The sequence below is a fragment of the Bubalus bubalis genome, chromosome 16 (genome assembly GCF_019923935.1).
Source record: "Bubalus bubalis isolate 160015118507 breed Murrah chromosome 16, NDDB_SH_1, whole genome shotgun sequence".
NCBI lineage: Eukaryota > Metazoa > Chordata > Mammalia > Artiodactyla > Bovidae > Bubalus > Bubalus bubalis.
Genome location: NC_059172.1, coordinates 54,297,223 through 54,313,135, shown reverse-complemented (window position 1 = coordinate 54,313,135; position 15,913 = coordinate 54,297,223). Strand labels below are relative to the sequence as shown.

Sequence of the window (15,913 nt, the reverse complement as noted above, 5' to 3'; positions counted from 1 at the left end):
GAAAATAGGTGGTGGGACAGAAGTGAGCTGAGAGCTTTTATGTTGTGCTAAGAAGCTTGGGACTCAGTTTTACCTTAGAGGCCATCTAGAGTCACGAAAGGATTTTAAGCTAGGGATGAAGTAGCTGAAATGACAGCCATTTGTGGATGTGTTGGAGGGAGCCAGGGAGGTCAGTTAGAAGACTGTTGCCATAGTTTCTAAGAGACAGTGACAGAGATGGCATGTACCCCTAAACAAGTGACAAGTCACACAGTCATTGTGTGCCTGAGTTGGCCCCACTTATGCAATGGGTTCATTATGAACTTGGGGTGAACATTCAAAGGGACCTTTGGAAAAGACAGGTTAGGAAATTTAAGATCAGGAATTCTTTTGGGATATACCTGAAGCAAATACAAAGAAAGAAGGTGCTAACATAAATCCAGGAGAACAAATTCCTTTCCATGGGCTCCAGTCACCAAAGCGCTTAAATCCACTGGGTTTAACCATGAGGCCCTAGCACATGGAATGCTGTCTGTCTAGCACAGCCCAGCAGCTGGCTGTGTGGGATGCTTCAGATGAGAGGTTCCAGGGGAGGGACCACCATTTCCAACCCTTCTCCTATCTCATTCAAGGCTGCAGCCTTGGAGGTAGTTCAGCTGAGCTGGCCTCATTCCCCTCCGACATAGCCCTGCTGTGGGATCCAAGATTATCTGGACCAGCCTCTCCACCCCATTCCCACCCACAATCAGGCCTGGGAAGTTAGCTTGCCTGGAATTAAACTTTGATTGACAAGTGACACTGATTTTCAGGAGTAAAGAAAGTAGACACGATCTTCCCTGGTGGTCTAGCGGTTAGGACTCCATGCTTCCACTTCAGGGGGCTTGGGTTCAATCCCTGGTCAAGAAACTAGGATTCTGCATACTGCTGCAAAAAGAGAGGACAGCAATCAGCGATCACTCAGAACTCTGAGGTTAGTAGCAGAAGGAAGAGACAGCAGGTGGGTGGGGGACAGCCAGGGCGGGGCTGTAGGCAGGCTTCTCTGGCATCACTATTCACCTTCTGACTGCTAGCGGGCCTTGTGCTTTAGGAGGCAGAGGCCTTAAGGAAGGGAAAGAAGGTCAGAATCATCTTTTCAAGAAGGGGAGAAACTGGGGTCCTCATTAGACCACAGTCAAGACCCATCCGCAATTCTGTTGCTCTTGCCAACAACTTCTCCCCCTCCCCGCCTCCAGTTATCAGGAGACAAAGGAATAAGATGAGACATTTCACATAGATGGTACTTTTCTTCCCAAACACTTAAGCTTCTATGGTCTTGCTCATCTTACATCTTTCCAAGAAAAGGCCCAGGATCCAGGCTCGGCCTTTCAGAGTTTGAAGTAACTTTAGAGATTATTCAGTCTGCTTCCCTCATGTGAACACTGAAGGGGAGGGATGTGAAGTCACCTGCCCCGGGTGGATCCCAGGAATGCCCCTTGGGCCTCCAGTGTGCTGTCTGCATGTTCTGTGCAGCCATGTGTCCACTTGGCAAATGAGGCCCTGAGTGAGAAGACGGAGCTGGAATTAGATGGTTCTGTGTGGCCGATTCACCTCAGGGTATGGCTGATTCTCCCCAGGGTGTGGCCGGTTTACTGGGGGTATCTTAAGCTTTTGCAGCTTTCTTATGTGAAATGGGATTAGGGTCATCTTCACACATACCTTGCAGAGTTGATGCAAAGGTTCCTGAAAACCACACGTGTGTAGGTTCTGTCATGCCGGCACCCAGCAGCAGTACTGGGGTTTTCCCTACAGAGCATTCGCCACGCCCAGCTAGCGGAGGTGGGAACGGGAAGCCAGCACTCTTGTGACCCCTGTTCCTCCCTGCAGCCCTGGGTGGCCAAGAAGTGGTAAGAGTGGGGTGGTGAGCCTGGGGAACGCAGCATCATCGTCTAGGTTTCAGCTTTTTATGCCCAAGACCCAACCCAGGACATCTGGGAACAAATCCTTTTCTGAGAACTGACTACCTTGTGGGTGGGCAGAGAGTTGAGTGCGGGCGGCTCAAGCCGTTGACGATGGGAAGACTCTGGGATCAGTGCCTTGTTTGTCCCAGATAGAGATCATGTGAGTGGGAAAGAAGGAAGTCCCCCTCTGAGGAGGTCACAGGATCTCCCTTCATAGGATCCCCGATTCCCCAGCTCCTCCGGAGGACAGCGGTGATGTAGTACAATGAGCTATGGAGGCATGTCAGAAAGCTTGATAGCCCCCCTGGTCCTGATGCTCACTACCTCGTTTACCTGAGGCCAGGCTCCTGGGCTGGGATCCTCATCCGTGGCATGAGGATGACGGCTCCTCCAAAGATGTTTGTATTCATAAAATAGTGCCCTGGAACTACTAAGTGCAAGCCGTCTCTCTCCAGCCTCCTGGAACAAATTGTTCTTTTCTCTCCGCCGACTTCCCACTCCTCCAGCCTAGCCACCACCGAGGCCACAGTCTCCAGAAACCAGCACGCTCTTCCCTCGCGCTGTTCCCCGAGATCCCCACCAGGAGGCGCCCTTTGCCCGCCGAAGCGGGCCGGGCTCGAACTCCTCCGGGCCGGGGTGGGCACCCCTTTGCGCAGGGCGGTGCTGGGTGCGGGTTCGCCCGGGGTCCCCCGGAGGTCGATCCAGCGCAGCGCCCGCACCGCGTCCTGCGGCCGCTTGGTCGCGCGCGCCCCCTGCGACCCTGCCTGCAGCTGCGGCCCCGACCCCGCGCCTCTCGTTCGGCCTCGGTCCCCGGGGCGAGTTTGCTCACGGTCGCTCGGGCCCCTTGCCGCCGCTCTCCTCCGGCGCCTGGGCCCCGAGCGCGCCGGGCGAGAGGGCTACGAGGGCGGCCGGGCGGCTCGGCGCTCGGGCCCCGAAGGGGCGCCCCCCCGGCCGGCGTGCGCGGGCCGCCGTAGTTCCCGCGGTGCCCGCCGGGCGGCGCCGCGCGCCTCGGCCGCGCTCCTCCCGCGCTGCCGGCTCCTCGCTCGCTCGCAGCCGGACACAGACTCTGCCTTCAGCTGCCGGCGGATCGCGCTGGAGCCGCCGCGGCGGCTGCGGAAGAAGGAAAAAAAAAAAAAAAAGGAAAACAACAGCCCGGCGGCCGGCGGAGCAGCGCCCTGCCCGAGCTCAGCCCCCGGAGTGCGGAGCCGCCCAGGTAAGGGCAGGGCCCGCCGCGGCGCCCCCGGCCCGCACCTGCGCTGCCCCCGCGCCCCCCGCGTCCCATCCGCGCGGAGCCCCGCGCGCGCCCCCTCCCGCGCCCGGATTCCCTACTTCTGACGTCTCTGCTTCTCCTGCCCTCCGGGGCCGCGGCCCCGCACCCCGCCCCCGCCCCCACCCCCTTCCCTGCGCCCTTCCCTCCGTCTCCCGCCTTCAGCCAGCCTGTCCCCTGCACTCCGGTCTCTGCGTCTCCCGATCGGGCTCGGAACCCCCATCGCTCTGCTCCCGTAGTTCCTCCGGTCTCCATCCCCATTTCCCTCCCTCCGCATCCCTTCCCCGGGCTCGCCGTCTTCCCGGTCTGGTCCTCCCTCTGCCCCTGTGCAACTCCCAGCCCTCCCTCTGCCCCCTGCAGGGATGACGGCCCCTTCCCCACCCCGGCGCTTCTCCCCCGCACCTCGTCACCCTCCGCTTCTCTGGTCGTCTCGGTCCCCGGCTACAGTGCCCATCCCAGCCCGGAGCCCACGAAGCCCCCTCCTCCAGTCCTCTCCCTGCCATCTGCCTCGACTGCCCCCGGCCCCTGCCCTGGACTCTGGCCACCACCACACGCCCCCCCCCCCCCCCCCAATCCTTCGCGCCGTCTCGCTTCGGGGAGAATAGCGTCGTATCAGAAACGACCCTCTTTTCCCTGGACTACTGAGGTTCCCACCCATCCCACCCTAGTTCACCGGAGTGGGAAGTGAGGGAGAAACTCTAGAGACCTGCATTTGGGCGTGTGATGGGGGAGGGGGCTGGGGCGGAGCGGGGGGAGGGGAGCTGAAAACGAGCTCCTCTCTAGTGAGGACTGGCGAGCGGTGAGCGGCTCAGACCTGGCCAGAGGAGAGGGCCAGCTTGCGACAGCTGGGACAGGGGTTTCTAGGCTCCGGGAGCACCTGTGTCTCTTTCGCTGGCTCCCTTGAGCTGAGGAAAGTGATGGGGGAGGAGTTGGAGCCCAGGGAGAGTTGGCGAGGGCCTTTGGGCTGGGGAGGCCCGCAGCCGAGGAGGACCTGGGCCCTCTGGGCCGCCGGGCTGGCAGTGGCCGGGCAATGCGGCCAGCGTCTCCCCCACCGGACCTCGGGCTGCACAGCTCTTGGCACCTCTACTTCATGCTGCCATCTTCCTCCTGGTGCTGTTGTCTGGTGATGCCACGAGGTGCCACCTCCCTGCCTCCCTCCAGTGGCTCTCCTGGGCATGTTCTCCCAAGGGCCTGGGTTGTCTGGAAAGCAGAGGGACCCCTGGGCTTGGCTGGGCCCCGGAGCCAGGCAGTGGGCGCCAGTCGGGACCAGACCAAGACATCCCGGGACTGGCCAAGGGCCCGGAGCCTTGCCAGGGACAATGAGAACTGCCTTCATCTAAGCTCCCTGTGGGTCACCTGGGTGACTGGGGTGCTTCCAGGAGCACCTGCCAATGGTGGGCGTGGTATCCCCTGGGAGAGAGGCTGTCTGGGTTGACAGTGGGCTGCCAGAGAGAAGACTCGGGTCCTGTTTGCTCCTGGAGTGTCTGTGCTCGTGGGATGGGCGAGGGCTGGGGAGAGGTCCTCTGTGCTCTGGTCCCACTCAGGGAGGAACCCCGGGAACTCCACCTGGCATCGTCAGGCTCTATTTGCTGAAGCTGCAGCTCGTGCCTCTTCATTAATCAGGTTTATTACTTTCCTCACTGGCTGGATGTGTTCCTCAAGGTCACGACCCTTTGGAGAGTTAATCTAATATGCACACATTACAGTGTCTGGGTTTGTTTAATTTTCTGTATTTTGTTCATTTCTCGTGGAGCGAGCCGTCCATGGAGCTGCGGCCCCGGCTTGCCCATCAGCCTCCTGCCTGCCTCTCCAGCTCCATCCCCATCCTCCTCTGGACCTGCCAGCCGAGACCAAAGATGAATCTGGCTCCTGGAGTTCTTGGGAGAGCCTGGTGGAGGAGGGCAGGGGTTAGGGGAGGGGGGTTGAGAGGAGGTTCTGATTTTCTGTGTTTCCCCATACCTCCCCCCCCCCGACCCCCCTAGGCATCTTGATCATTGGCTAGCATTTTCCCCAGCACCTAAAGTTCTTCCTAGAGACTGGCTCTGCTGCTTGGTCTGGCTTCCCAATGTGGTTTTCCCTGCGGATGGAGAGGGAACTTTGCCTGGTGGCGGAGAAGTGGAGACTCTGAGGAGGAGGTCCCAGCTGCTGGAGCACAGGACCTCCTGGACAGTGGGCCTCAGCTGTGCCTGGTGTGAGTCTCAGCCCGACTGAGATGCAAGAAGGGAAGGAAGAGGGCAGGATGACCTGTCCTGGGAGACGAGGAAAACCTGCTCAGAAAACAAGAGGAACATTGAATATGACGCCGGTTGCTGTGCGGCTGGTGCGGGTGGGCAACAGGCAGAGAATACGTGTGGGAAGCAAACATCTCTTGTTGCTTCTGCATAGTACGAGTCCCTTACGTGGTGATTGAGTTCCGCAGTTTTCCAAATGCTTTTTAGAAAAATTACTCGATCTGAACCAGACAAGCGTTTTGTCTATACCATTGCCCTTCGGGGAGGTGTTATTGATCCCCTGAAAACTGAGGCTCAAAGAGGTTAAATGACTTGTCCGAGGCTCTGCAGCCGCACCTGAAGCCTCTGGACTCCCAGCCCGGCTCGTGCTATTGTACGTGTGCTCAGTCACTTCAGCTGTGTCCGACTCTGTGCGACCCTATGGGCTGTGGCCTGCCTCTCTCCTCTGTCCATGGCATTTCTCAGGCAAGAATACTGGAGTGGGTTGCCATGACACCTTCCCGCCCCAGGGATCGAACCTGAGTCCGTGTTGTCTTCTAGTATTGGTAGGGGGGTTCTTTACCACTGGTGCCACCTGGGAAACTACTTGTTGCTTTTTAAGGTCTTGCTGCTGTTCAGCCCTCCCTCTCCACATCCCTCACATTCGCCAGTGTCAGCTCAGCACCCCTCCTTGCTCGGGGCGCTGGCTCCCCACCCCTGCCCCAGTCTGCGGCCTGGCTGGTCTGTGGTTCTGCGTTCTCCCTGCCCCTAGACTGGCTGCACTGGCACCCTGGCTGTCCTCCCACCCCCACCGCAGCCCATGGCTTCCTGTGGACCCCTGCCTACAGAGTTGCTGGTTCTCCCAGGCACATGGCCTGGGGGCCTTGCACTCCTTGGCTCCCCCATCCCACCCTCCTGCACCTTGTTGCTTGAGCCTTGGTTCTCTGGGACACAGCTGGTGCCCAGCCTGACCTTTTCCCCGGCTACTATCCCACGTGGGGCTTCAGTGGCCCAGCCTTGGGTTATGGTAACATAGCCTCCTCCCTGGGGAGGCTGCAGGCACCTGGCCTCCGCCTGGCCTGCCTTCTGGCAAAGGATGGTGTTTGGAACATGTGACCGGGTCTTCAGAGCATCAGTGGTCCCCTTGGGTTCCTGGATGGAGTTCCCAGACTGTGGCCTGAAATTTACGGCATTGACATGCTGGGCCCAGCTCTGTGCCTCTGGACCTGACCCTCTGCCCTCTCTCTGCCTACCCTCCCCCCAGGCACTCTATGCTTTGCCTTGTCCTTTTCTCCTCCTTTCTGCCCACCCAAACCCTTCCCAGCCTTCAGGGTGCCTCTGGAGCCACACAAGGTATAGCCTGGGAAGGAATTCCCTGCTCCCACCCTGGCCTTCCATCCCCAAAGTGTGACAGCTTCAGCGGCTCATGTCAGGCAGACCTGGGGTTCGTATTCTGGTGTCACTCCCTGGGTGTGAATAAATTGCTTAACCTCTCTGAGCCTCACTTGCCTCACCTGTAAAATGGGAACAGTCTCTTCTGCCTGAAAGGCTTGTTGTTGGCATGAATGTGAGCAGAAGGGACTGGGTTTGTCAGCCCAGGAGGTGCCCGGGGAGTGGCCCCAGGTGGCTCCTCCCACACAGCCTCTGTGGTTTAGCTCCCAGAGCCTGCCTGCTATATATAATTAGCTGTCTCTGCTTGTCTCCCACCTGGATGGCCGGTCCCCTAAAGAACAAGGCCTTTGGTGCCTTGGCACATCCTCAACTCCAAAGGAGCAAGCCCTGTCCTTCAACATCCCAGAAATTGGCCCCTGCCCCTAGTAGGAATGTGAGAAATAGTTGTTACTTGATTATAATATATGGTTACATAAAATAGGGTATGCCTTACCTATAGCAAATCCAATAGGAAAAAAACATTTTAAGCCACAGTACTAGCTGAGAGAAATGGTGGGAAGGAAGTAGAGGCTCAATTTAATGTTGTAATGCCTGCAAAGTTGGCTCATTTCTCTCGGTCACCCCAGAGACCCTGTGAATTAGACCTGATGATCTCTTACAGATGAGGAAGGGGGCCCATAGGGGGCCCTGCGGTGTAGCCCACGGCTCAGACCAGGGAGCGCTTCAGAACCCCGCTTCCTTCCCCTCGACTGAGGCCAGAAAAGGGAAAGAAGAGCCTCTTTATGAAAAGATACATTGCAGGTTTTCTTTAAACAACTGAGCGTCTCTGTCACCTTGGTTCAGACCAGCAGGGATTGGGGGGTTACCAGAACCTCGGGGAGGCAGGACCCCTTCCAGCAGGGTTATGAGCAGGTGGAGAGCACAGGCGGGCACATGGTGTGGTTGGTGTGGTTGGCACGTGTGGCGTGGGCATGAACCTGCAGTGGCTGCCAGCTGAGCCAGGTGTTCACAAGGGGCTGGAGTGCAGGGATGCACAGGCCGAGTGGGGGATGGGGGTGCCCTGGGGCCTGGGTGATGGGCAGAAGGGATGGGACAGGTGAGGCTGGGTCATCTCGGCAGGGAGGAAGGGGGACAGGGCTGGGGCAGAACTAACTGGAGTCTGCAGAACCCTGAGAGCCAAAGAGAAAGGGTTCAGCATCCTTGGGCAGAGGCGACTGGGTGCCCAGAGTGGGTGAGGGACTGAGATGAGGGTGACGGCAGAAAGGGGGTGCACTTGAGTGACATTTCCAAGGAGCGGCAGACGTGCTGACAGCTTGGGCACGCAGATGAGGGAGCAGGAAGTGTCGGAGGGAACTTCGAGATTTCCAGCCTCGGTTTTCTTTCAGGAACAAGGGAGCCAGGAGGGGAGGCAGGTCTGAAGGAGGCTGGGGAGTGTGTGCCCAGACGTGCTGGGAGGAGAGCGATGGGGCGTTTAGGGGTGCCCCCAGGTAGCTTTGGGGTCCTAGCTTGCAGCTGAGCAGTCTTTTGCAAAGACGCATGCCTCGGGGCACCTGCTGCCCTGGGGGCTGCTCCTAGGCATTTCTGATGCCTGAATTTCACCCCCCAGCCTGCTGGGCGCCCTCTCGGTCCTGCCCTCCTGAAAGTGGGACCCTTGTGCCCAGCACTCCCTCTACCTGTCACCTCCAGGGGATCATGCCTCGCACAGAGCAGCTCTGAAATAAATATTAATATTTGTCTTATTTAAGTGACCTCAACTCATGTTTAACAAATGTCTGTCATGGAGATATGTTCGTGGCATATGGTGGGTGAGGAGGGCAAAGGAAGGCTGGGCGGGCCTTCAGCCTCTGGGAGCTGGGGCTCCTCTGCCACACAGGCCTAGACCTCTGTGACTCTTCCCACCCCTCCTTGGCCCCCTGCTTGATCCTGGACCTGCCTTTTCCCAGGATGCGGGGCCGGGTTGTGGGGGATGGAACAGGGGTCTGGAGGACAGTAGGCTGCCCTTTGTTGCTCAGTCCCGGGGTTGGCACTGGCCTGCCCTTCCTCTGGAGGGGTCCTGCTTACCCCCTCCTGCCTTCTCCTGTGTTTCTCAGGGGGCAGTTTTCAGAGGAAGCAGGGAAAACCAGGTGGCTCTGGAGTTTCTGCCAGGGTGCACTGGGGATATTTTGGCCAAGGAAAGGCTGCGTGTACACAGTCTGGCGGGGAGATCTTTGTTGGGGGGGAGGGTGTATGTTGTGGACCCGCGGGACAGAGCCAGCTGGGAAATGGGAAAACCAGGCTACTGATTGCCTCAGTTTCCTCTCTATAATCTGGGCTGTATGATAAGGTCGACCTCACGGCTCCCGATTCAGTGAGATAATCACGTGGAGTCTCCTTGGGGGAGGGAGTAGAGAAGGGTGTGACCCCTCAGGACAGAAGAATGATTGTGAAGTAAACACATATTTAGAATTGGAGTTTAAGGGCCAGAGTTAAAACAGAGGATTTAATAAAATGAGAAATCAATAACCCAGAGGATGTTAAGTGTAAGTGAGAGGCTGGTTACAAGGCACACTTAATAAAAAAAGAAAAGTTTGAGAAGCCGAGGAGGATGGATGTGTCCTGGGGCTCCAGGGATGCCGGGGTAGCTTCTGCCCTCAGCCTGGCGCGGCTCCCGAGGGGGCAGGCTGGGTGGAGGGATGAAGGGCTGCTGTCACCTTTTGGGCTCTGCTGTCTGCTCCTCTCTGCCTGAGCAGGGCACCCTGTCTCCCCTCCAGAGGCTGTGGGTGGGTGGCGGGGAGGTGGTGGCTGCTCCTGGATCAGACTGCATGGGATTCCAACCCCAGCCTTTCCAGTCCCACGAGGAACATAATACCCACCTGTGACAGTCTCAGCAGTGTACCAAGTGCTTGCTAAATGGTCACAGTTGTTCTTGTTAGAAGTATGATTACATTTTCATCTTTACAGAGTCTCTCCAGCCCTGTTCAGTTCTGAAGATGTTATGGAATACCATTCCTAGTCAGGTCGGTGAGAAATGGGGGAAGCCTTATTAGGAGGCATCAGGGGTGTTTCTTTAGTCATCAGAGAAGTCTAGAGGGAGTTTAGTCCCAGCCCCAGGCAGAGGAGGGCCCGGAGGTCCAGGGAGCTTAGGTTAGTTGTCCAGGTTATAAGGCAGGAATCCACTGAGCTGGGGCATCCTTTTCACTGGGCTTTGTGGCCTCCAAGAGGGAGGGAGAAGGCTGGGAGAGAGAGACTCATAGTCATTTGGTCCCATCCGGGCATCCCAACAAAATCAGATTAGAACTAAAAAGGAGAATGGTCTTGATTTAAAAAAGAATTTTTTTTTTCTTGGCTGCACCACGAGGCTTGCAAGATCTTAGTTCCCTGACCAGGGATCAAACCCACGTCCCCTGCTTTGGAAGCTTGGAGTCTCAACCACTGAACCTCCAGGGAAGCGCCTGATCTTGATTTGTTAAGGCAACAGTCTGTGAACTCCTTGAAGGCGGGGATATGGCCTTGGATTTTTGACTCTAGCACTCAGCTGACACATAGTAAGTACTCAATAAATATTTGTTGAATGGACAAATGACTTCACAACAATGCCAATGCCAATAATAACAGCTAATGTTCATTGAGTACTTATTACGTGCCAGGCATGATGCAAAGTGCTTTCCATAGGATCTTAGTTCATCCTCTTAATAACTTGAAGGTACTATTATACCCATTTTACAGATGAGAAGGCTGAGATTCAGATCAGGTGATGAATTAGCCCAAAGTTTCATAGTAAGAAGTAGAGTTGGAATTTATACCCAAGCAGTCTGATTTCACGCCCTGGGGGTAAAGTTTCTGTGTGTGTGCCTGTGTGGGTGCATACACATGTGAGCACACAGGCACATGTGTGTGAAATGTGCGCTGACTCTCCCCTAATTTCCTAGACTGCCCTCCGGCTCCCTCACTCCCCTGTGGGCAAGGCCCGGCTTGGAGAAGGGGGCAAACTCTTGCTGTACTCCGGTGCTTGTCTTTCCTTAGCCTGACTTCTCTGACCCCTGAGTGGAAGGCCACTGGCAGCACTGGGGAAACAGACCACCCCCAGCAGAGCTCCTGCTGTGGTAGCTGATTGTGTGCCAGTCTTATCCAACACAGAGGCTGTCCAAGTGAGGACCTGGCCTGGATGCTGGAGGAGGGAGCCACATGAAGCCTTAGCCAGACTCTCGTGAGCTCAGACGAGACGGGGCCCCACAGGGTCCTGGATCCCACTTGGCCCAGACCAGCAGGGGTCTGTGTGCTCACCATCCCCCCAGGGCCCAGGGTCTAACTGGGTATATTGGACTCTCAGAGGCATGACAGGACATCTCTGGAGGAAATCTGAGGTGCCCTGCTGTTACAGTGTGGTTGTCAGGAATCTTTACAGCATCTCCCTGATCTAGGACTGTTTGTAAGGTCACGGAAAAATGTTCCCGGCAAGGCTGGTGACAGGATATCTCTCTCTCTGGAGATAACACAGACGTTTTCAAAGATAGAGAGGACTAGAGTGGATTTAGAGAGGGCCAGAAGACCCTCATGGAGTCATTTCCTAGGGGGCTTATGGGTGGAGCTTGTCACCGAGCCCACCCCACCCCCAAGCTTCCATCAGTCAGCACAACCAGCCCTTTGCTGAGGCTGCCGATGCCAGCTCCTGGTGTGTATCACATATTCAGAGGCTTGTGATGTCTTGGAGATTTCTTCTCTCCCAGGTATCTTACATGGCCTCAAACCTGAAAGGTGGATGCGACAGGTAGGAATTATCATCCCAGACTTTCAGAATTTCAGTAACTAGTCAAAAACCAGAGTTTATGGGTTGAGAGGTTGGATCAGGATCCAGGCCCGCTGCCCCTTGCCTGGGGCTCTGTCCTCACGCCTGAGACTGACTGAGGCCACCGCGGCCTTTGCAGATGGTGGAAGCAGTGCTCTTCCCCAGGCGAAGAATATTGCATTGACTAAAGCAGCATTTGTCCAAGAATGATAATGCCTATTTTATTGCTGGGAAAACTGAAACACAGGGAGGTTAAATGAATCACAGAATCTTATTCCTGGAAGGAACTTGAGATCATTCAGTCAGCATCCTACCTAGGGACATCCCATCTTGTGAACAGAGTCTCTGCTGGCTATTTCCCAGCCTCAGCTCACCCTCCGCTTCCCTCTTCTCCTCCTCTTCCTCCTCCCCATCATCTGAAATCCAGCTTTACTAAGCACGTACTGTGTTATAGATGCTTTTATGTGTGTTTATGATTGTTCATTATAGGGTAGTGACTGTCATTCCCTGTGCTATATAGTGGCTTCCCTGGTGGCTCAGTCGGTAAAGAATCCACCTGCAATGCAGGAGACCTCGGTTTGATCCCTGGGTGGGGAAGGTCCCCTGGAGAAGGAAATGGCAACTCACTCCAGTATTCTTGCCTGGAGAATCCCGTGGACAGAGGACAGACAGTAGTCCTTAGACAATAGTCCTTAGTCCAATAGACAAACAACAGTCCTTGTTGCTTATCTATTTTATATCTAGTAGGCTGTATCTATGGAGAAGGACATGGCAACCCACTCCAGTGTTCTTGCCTGGAGAATCCCAGGGACGGGGGAGCTTGGTGGGCTGCAGTCCATGGGGTCGCTGAGAGTCGGACACGACAGAAGCGACTTAGCAGCAGCAGTGTATATCTATTCATCTCCTGTTCTCAACTTAACCCTCTTCTTCCCCTTTCTCAACCATACATTTGTTTTCTATGTCTATGACTCTGTTATGTAAATAAGTTCATTTGTACAATTTTTTAGGTTCTGTATATAAGTGATATCAGGTGATATTTATCTTGGTCTGACTTCACTTAGTATGATAATTTCTAAGTCCATCAATATTGCTGCAAATGGCATTATTTCATTCTTTTTTATGGTGAAGTGATATTCCATTGTATTCCATTGTATCCTCTTTATCCATTCAGCTATCGATGGACACTTAGGTTGCTTCCATATCTTGGCTGTTGTAAATAATGCTGCCATGAACACTGAAGTGCATGTATCTTTTCAAAGTAGAGCTTCCATCTTTTCCATATGTATGCCCAGAAGTAGGGTTGCTGGATCATATAGTACTTCTGTTTTTAGTGCTTTAAGGAACCTCCATAGTGTTTTCCTTAGTGACTTCCAATTCCCATTCACACCAGCAGTGTGGGAGAGTTCCGTAGATGCTCTCAAAGTATTACTTTGATCTTCCAACAACCCTCGGAAGTAGGGACTATCATCTCATTTTATCCATTGATTATCCTGGGGCTCAAAGAGGTTGCATAGCTTATCCAAGGTATAGACTTGGCAGTCTCACCCGTGCTCTCGACCTCTCATGAGGCAGGCTGCTCCTCGCCAGGTAGCAGTAAACAAGGGAGCATGTGGGAGCACCCAGCATACTGCCTGGCATGCAGAAGGTGCTCAGGAAATGCTAGTGATTCTCTCCTAAAAAATACCAGAACGCTTTGCCTTATACTGAGCCAAATCTACTCCTCACAAATCCTCCTTCTGCACCCCTCCTTGGAGCCCTGTAAGGTACTTCTACCCTTCTTCTCCTTCCAGTCCTGGGGGTGTGAAGAGCCCTTACGAGCAAAAGGCGAAGCCTCCTCCTACTTGGGTTTCTGCTCAAGACTCTTTCCCACGGAGACTTACCTGGCAGCCCAGTGGTTAAGACTCCGAGCTTCTACTGCAGGAGGGCACGGGTTTGATCACTGGTTGGGGAACTAAGATCCTATATGCTGTGTGGCGTGGCCAAAAAAAAAAAAAAAAAGACTCTTCCTCAAACTAGAGTAGCTTAGCAGGAAGACAATGGCCTGGAGCTGAGGGGGTGGGGTGCTCTGAGAACCCTACAAGGCTGGCACTGGCCTGGAGGGCAGGTAGGTGCCCGATTCTTGGTCACGTCCATTCCTAGCACACATTTCTCAAGTGCCTCTTGAGTGCCAGGTCCTGCCACAGAGCAGCACAGGGTGGGCTTCCCCACCCCCAGGGCTGGGAGCACAGATATCTTCTGAATCTGTCAAATGATGGATTGGGCCTTGGGTCCTGGGGACTGGGGCCTGAGGACTGAGGTGACAGCCTGCTCCCATGAACTTCTGTGAGGCCACGTGAGGCTGCAGACACCCCGGGAAGGCCAGAAAGTTCAAGTGACCCAAGTCGCAGGGTAAGCAGCTGGATGGAGAAAGCTCACCCGGGTGATCTGAATGAAAACAATATCATACCATTCTCCTTTGAAAAGTAGGTGTCTTGCCAGAGTCCTGGGTAAATAGTCTGGAACGTGAGATGTGCCAGGTAGGGTGCAGATCGAAAGCAAACAAGGCGATTGCACCAGGTGAGCTGTGGAAAGTCAGCTGAGGATGTGTGTTTCCATCAGCACGAGGCTGGCTCTCCCCCTCAGCCCCTCCCCAGCGGAGGTGGTGAGCGGAGGGGATGCTCGGGGCTTGACCTTGGGCCTCAGAAGCCGGAGTGGACCTTTGTCCCATGTTCCTGGACCGGGAATGCTGCCCCTCTTGTCACGTCTCCAGTGTCCATCCTCAAATGTTCTGGCATATCCTCTCCACAACTTACACCATAGGGGTCACTGGTTCCGTTTGACCCAGGCAATGATGGATACTCCTGGGTAACCTGCAGCCACACAGCTGGACCATAGCATCACCCCTTTTCTCTGTATCTGTGTCTTCTCATGGTGGCCAGTGCCTCTCCAAGGAGCCAGTAGGTGTCTCTGCTTGAGCCTTCAGCCCCGGCAGGGGAGGAACTTAAACAGCCCACCAGTTGCAGAGGGTCCAGGGCAGGAGACTGTGTGGCCAGATGCTTCAGGAAGGTCAGCAGAGGTCATCCTCTGTCTCCCCAAGAGATGAGCTCCGGTGGCACAGGGGCTGGGTCTGTTTCTCAGCATTGCCTCCCCAACAGCTTGGATGGTACCAGCTTCTAATAGGTGCTTAAGACATATTTTTTAATGAATGGCTTCTTCTGGGAGCCCCTTGTGTGCAGAGGCCCTGGATGGTGGAGTCTGGGGCTAGCAATGAGCCTTGGCTATGGAAAGATCGGATTGACAGCTTCAGCTCACAGCGTGTGGATCCAAGGTCCACCTGGACCGAATCCCTAGGCACCTCACTCCCTCCTGGCGTCAAGGGCCAAGGGGGACTGGACAGGGCTGTCTAGTGAGAGTGGGGGTGGCACGTGCGGTGAGAGCTCTGACTTCACTCCCGTGAATCAGGAGGGGACCCGGGGAGCAGAGGCCTGAGCCCCAGGGGTGCTACCCTACACACACGAGGTATGAGCCAGGGATGGTGTGCCCCAGAATTTCATTTCTTCCTGGTAGAATATTTGTGGGAGGGTGCCAGGCAGGTGGGCGTAAGGACTGTGGGGGCAGAGAACCTGGGAGAAGACTGCCTTTTGTGGGGATGGAAGCCCCAGGATTCGGGGCGTGAGCTGTGGTCCTGTCTGCGCTTTCAGCCCTTGGATCTCAGGGCACAGTCTGGCACTGAACGCGGATGCAGAGTCCCAGTGTCGCCTGTTGCTTGGTGCCAGCGTGTTCAGTGGTGTCTGCTGGATCTCCTCCTGGGCCCACTTCTGCTGATGGGCGGTGGTGCCTGCAGGGCAGGGTTGAGAGGGGTCTGGGGCCAAGGGTGGGCTCTCTGGGACAGAACCTGGGTTGATGGGAGGTCTGCCAGGGGCCCAGGGTACAGTAAATTTGTCCAGTTGGACTTAGTCCAATCAGCTCATTGTTTTTTCCTAGATTTTACCTTATCTTTAAAATTTAATTATTTGTTTATTTTTGGCTGTGCGGGTCTTCGTTGCTGTGCGGGCTCTCTCTAGTTGTGGTGAGTGGGGGCTACGTTCTAGTTGTGGTACTCGGGCTTCTCACTGCGGTGGCTTCTCTTGTGACGGAACTCGGGCTCTAGGCCCATGAACCCAGTTGCTCCATGGTGTATGGGATCCTCTCAGACCAGGGTTCGAACCCATGTCCCCTGCGTTGGCAGGTGGATTCTTAACCACTAGACCACTGGGGAAGTCCCCAGTCAGCTCATTTTACAAGTGAGGAAAGCAAGACCCAGAGAGAGGAAGAAGCTGGCCCGAGGTCACATGACTTGCAGCATCAGGATTTGAAATGGGAGCCCTTGGTTCTTCCTTGTCTC

General features: G+C 55.4%; 1 protein-coding gene across 1 annotated transcript in view; it reads left to right on the top strand.

Annotated features, from left to right (window-relative positions):
• The first annotated feature begins 3,000 nt into the window (after nucleotides 1-3,000).
• The window catches only part of GRIK4 (glutamate ionotropic receptor kainate type subunit 4), a 498,388-nt gene continuing 485,475 nt past the window's right edge, over nucleotides 3,001-15,913 (top strand). The window contains exon 1 of the mRNA XM_025266749.3: nucleotides 3,001-3,129. The gene's annotated coding sequence lies outside the window, so the exon portion shown is untranslated. The remainder of the gene's footprint in view (nucleotides 3,130-15,913) is intronic.